This window comes from Limulus polyphemus, unplaced genomic scaffold (genome assembly GCF_000517525.1).
Source record: "Limulus polyphemus unplaced genomic scaffold, Limulus_polyphemus-2.1.2 Scaffold8384, whole genome shotgun sequence".
Lineage (NCBI taxonomy): Eukaryota > Metazoa > Arthropoda > Merostomata > Xiphosura > Limulidae > Limulus > Limulus polyphemus.
In genome coordinates this window covers 16,021-21,052 of record NW_013673994.1, presented here as the reverse complement: position 1 = coordinate 21,052, position 5,032 = coordinate 16,021, and the positions used below count along the sequence as shown (strand labels likewise).

The 5,032-nt window shown below is 35.7% G+C and overlaps 1 non-coding gene across 1 annotated transcript; it reads right to left on the bottom strand.

Annotated features, from left to right (window-relative positions):
- Nucleotides 1-1,565: 1,565 nt before the first annotated feature.
- Trnas-aga lies at nt 1,566-1,647 on the bottom strand. The gene has a single exon. It is a non-coding gene; the product is annotated as a tRNA-Ser (tRNA).
- Between the last annotated feature and the right edge of the window lie 3,385 nt (nt 1,648-5,032).

Below are 5,032 nucleotides of genomic sequence, written 5' to 3'. Positions count from 1 at the left end.
AACAGTTTATGATTAGATGGAATGACATGCGTAATGATGGAATGGCATGCGTAATCCAATGATGATGCTTTTTGGAGGGGATGCTATGGCTACAATAAGATTATTTCGTCTGCTGTAGATGGATTATCTGTTTTCTGATTCGGTGTTATTAACTCTTATTGTTAAAGAAGAATTGTTACTTTTGTCTTTTATGGAATTGCTGGATCTCTAAGATGGTATTATTATTATTAACAAATAAACTTCTTTAAAGGTAAACCTGTTAGCGGTTTTCTGAGAATAATATATCATTATAGGACAACAAAGGATGTTTTGGTCCGTCTAGGCCGACCCATCTACTAAATGAAACCAAACTCTAAAAAACTCAAAGTTAGCCCTTATCATTCATATGTATTTATCAAGATGTTTCTAAACTCCCTTAAAGTAACTGCATCTACCACATCTAAAGGCAACACATTCCAAAGACCAACCACCATGTCGGAAAAATAAAGCTGTCTTAGCCGAAGATGATTCTTACCCTGCCAAAATGTATATTTTTTGTCCCTAATCTTACCCATATCCCTATTAAATAGGAAAAAAGATAATACTTCAACACTATCAGTTCTCTTTACAATCTCAAACACCTCAATTAGATTCCCTCTAACTCTCCTACTTTTTGTTTTGGAAAGGGAATTGGTAGTGTTTATGCATCATCTGTTTTCGTATTTAACAGTGAGAATAGGAAGACTAGGGGACACAAGTATAAATTTTGGCAAGGTTGGAGTCATCTTCAGCTAAGACAGTTTTATTTTTCTAACAGGTGGTTGTTCTGCCTTTAGAATGGGTTGCCTTCGGATGTTTTAGGGGCAGTAAATTTAAGTGAGTTTAAGAGAAAAGCTTGATAAATATATGAATGATAAGGGCTGGCTCTAATGTTTTTTTACACTTATGTATTTTACTTTAGAGAATGGAACAGCCGAAATGGATCAATAGGTCCCATGTTGTCCCAAAACGTTATGTTAATTCCATTTATAATATTAAACACCTCTAACTCTTCTTTTTTCAAGAGAAGACAAGTTCAGAGATCTTAACCTTTCCTCGTATTACAACCTTTCCATCCCAGGTATCATCCCAGTAGTCCTCCTCTGAACTCTTTCTAACAGTTCAATGTCCTTCCTAAGGTAAGGAGCTCAAGATTGAACAAAGTACTCTAAATGTGACCTAACCAGTGACTTCGAACCTTTTCATTCCTGTATTTAAATTTGTTTGTTTGTTGTGTTAGAACAAAGTCACGTTGGGCTATCCGTTATGTCCACGCTGGGAAGCGATCCCCGGTATATTAGCGTTATAAGTTCGTAAACTTACTGGTGTCCAACCGGGGGACTAATATACCTGTTAAAATTATATTTCCTACTAAAAAAAGCGCGCTGCTTGATGGCTTAAAAACTTATCTTACGGAGCGCTAATATCTTTTCTTTTCATAAAACTGTTAAAGTTTATTCCATTAAAGTTATACTTATAATTCAAATTGTAATGTCCCACAATTACAAGCTATTTAATCACCCGACTCACCTAAAATTAAATTCCCTCGCAGTCGACAGGATTCGAACCTGTGCGGGAAAATCCCAACGGATTTCTAGTCCGTCGCCTTAACCACTCGGCCACGACTGCTTGAATAGTGTTTTTAATACATACCATTTTGTTAGTGGTTTCTTTAGTATATTGTTGTCAATACAACTTTCTATTAGAGGTTTTCTTAGAATGTTCTAGGTAGTACACAATTTTATGGTTCCTTAAGATGGCGCTGTTCAAACCTCATCTATAACGGCTGATGATTTTGTAGGGTGTGTGAATTGATGTTAAGAAGATGTCGCAAACGATCATCTTCCTTGTTTTTTTTTCGTCATAGACCGACTTTACTTGTTTGGATTGATGTTACCACAACACCTCCTTTATATATATATATATTATGCTCTCTTCTGTCAGTTACCTTTTCACAGGAGTTACGAAACAAACATCTTTACTGAGTACACTATAAACATCTTTACTGAGTACACTATAAATATCTTTACTGAGTACACTATAAACATCTTTACTGAGTTCACTATAAACATCTTTACTGAGTACACTATAAACATCTTTACTGAGTACACTATACTCTTTGATAATGTTTTGTACAACTGGGAACAATAACATTATGTATGATATTCCCTCGACAACTGATTTGTGTTAAATAATGACCTTTTTATCTATTTCTCTCTCTTTCGTTTCCTACTGGGTCAGCGTCCAGGTTACGGACTTACAACGCTAAAATCAAAGGTTCGATACCCGTGATGGGCAGAGCTTAGATAGCCTATTGTTCAGCTTTGCACTAAAACATACAAACGGACAAACAATCTCTTTGTTTATTTGTAATTGAGCACAAAGCTACAGAATGGGCTATCTGTGCTCTGCCCGTCACGGGTATTGAAACCCGGTTTCTAGCGTTGCAACTCCGCAGACATACCACTTGCCACTGGGGGGGGGGGCAATGATATCTTTCTTCCCCCAAAAGTACATACATTGCATTGTTACGAATGGGATTGATAGATATAATAGGTGCGGGACATCATAGATTTGGGGCATCGTGACCATCGAATTCAAAACTATCGTGGTCAAAATTGGGGGGCACGTGTCCATAGAGCCCTCCTGGTACACCGCTTATGAAAACAAACATAACGTTCATATAATAATATACAGAGCGTTTAATAAAATGAAAAACAAACAAACTTGAATAGCTGAGTAATCAGATAACAAAATTAAAAAAAAGTTATTACAGTTCTTTACACGATGGCCCCGGTGGCTCAGCACTATAGTATGGGGTCTTATACTGCTAAAAATCGGGTTTCGATACCCGCGGTGGGCAGACCACATATATAGCTCACAGTGTAGCTTTGCGCTTAAAAACAACAACAAAACAAACAAAAACAGTGAAACTTTACATGATCGACGCTGTTTAAGTACAATGGTTTATAAGCGTTTTTAACCGATAGCAATTTTTTTAAAGAACTACTTGAATTGATCGGATGATTTTCTAACCATATTTTTACAAATAAACCTGGTTGAAGGATATTTTTCTCTTTTCGTGAATTCACCGGTTTGCTGTTATTGACTGTTGATTTTGGGCAACAGATCATTTGTTGTTCACATAACCAATCAATAACTGTTCAACATAACAACATCTGCGACCAAAGATTGTTAAGAACAAGTTGAAGTTTCACGTATTTTATTCAAATCACAAGCCATCAGACGAAATTAATCAGACAGCATTTGTAGCTAGCCCTAAGTAGCACGTCTTTAAGACTACCGTAGTTGTTGTTGAACTGATTTTACAAGCAGGATATCAAAGTAGCTGTATTTCTTTTTACAGAGTTGTGTCCCTGCTTCTCAGATCATTTTATTATTCATTGTCATGGATACCGTAAGAAGATATACACTGGGTGTTTATCCTAACATCAGGGCAAATCCTTTTCTTTTTATCTTTACCAGATGACTGACGTCCCTGTTCGTGAAACACGTAAGAGAAACGACTACTTGACTAGTATATTGATTCCCTCAGCTTATTTTATCTCAATAAAGCCTAGTTGCACGACTGTCGTTGTCGTAATCAGATTTAGGAGAAAATGATCAAAATACTATGGAAACGTTGATGCTACTGCGCCTTTGCTAGCCCACGTTATCATAAATGAAATATTATCACATGAACGCCCATTTCCAACAACGTTCAGCGTCTAAGTTTTGGATATCAACGCCATACACAATACATAGATCGAATAAAACTACTCGTATTTGAATAATTAGCGTATTGTTTTTCTCTCTTCTTTTCTCAATGTTACTATATTTTAACTTATCAAGATACATATGTTTTAACTAAAGTTTTAAACCGATACTTAATTTTCTACCGAGTATTTGTTTAAATATCAAACTTAAAGATCATGACAAATTGCTCTATCATATATATATTCACGACAAACTCCTTTATATTAAGCTACCATAACTTATCGAGAGAAGTATCGATACCTTTCCTTCTCCCTACTTCACCAGCCACCGCAAGAGGGCTGGCTATTTTCAGAGGCCTTTAATATCAAGCACGAGGAAAGGAAACTGTTATATCCGCAGTTGGCGAATATAGCGCAAGAAGTTGAGAAGCTGTACTATCTATAAGCGTGTTTCTTTTTCTTCGTCGAAAAATAAAATTTAAGCGCTTGTTTAATGAAGTTTGATAATTAATAATCAACTCTACTTTGGATTACAAGTATTAGTATTATTGTAGCTCTTACACCAGCAAACTAGTAACAACGATTTATTGTAAGAGCGAAAAGAACACATATACACAGACTGGTATGAAAATGGTAAGGAAAATAATTATTTTCTATGTTTCTAACAGTTCCAATGAGTGATTTTTATATCAGATTTCCAGATTTCCAGACTTTACTAACAAATGTATGTAAACTGTGATTTTATATACATAATAACAACTGGACATTCTAATTGTGCTTAGGTACCATGCAAAATTATTATAAGTATTTCTTGGATGTGTTATATCAATATTTAGAAGCCTCCTTTCATTCGTGTGGTTGAAATGCTTACTTTAGACGTTATGTTTTAGCGTTATTGAGTCATGGATTGTTATAGTGCTGTCGCTTCATACTACTTTGGTGTTATTGAGTCCTTCATTGTTGTAGTGCTGTCACTTCTAGTTCTTTTAGTGTTATTGAGTCATGCATTGTCGTAGTGCTGCCATTTCAAACTCTTTTAGTGTTATTGAGTCATGCGTTGTTGTAGTGCTGCCATTTCAAACTCTTTTAGTGTTATTGAGTCATGCGTTGTTGTAGTGCTGCCATTTCAAACTCTTTTAGTGTTATTGAGTCATGCATTGTCGTAGTGCTGCCATTTCAAACTCTTTTAGTGTTATTGAGTCATGCGTTGTTGTAGTGCTGCCATTTCAAACTCTTTTAGTGTTATTGAGTCATGCGTTGTTGTAGTGCTGCCATTTCAAACTCTTTTAGTGTTATTG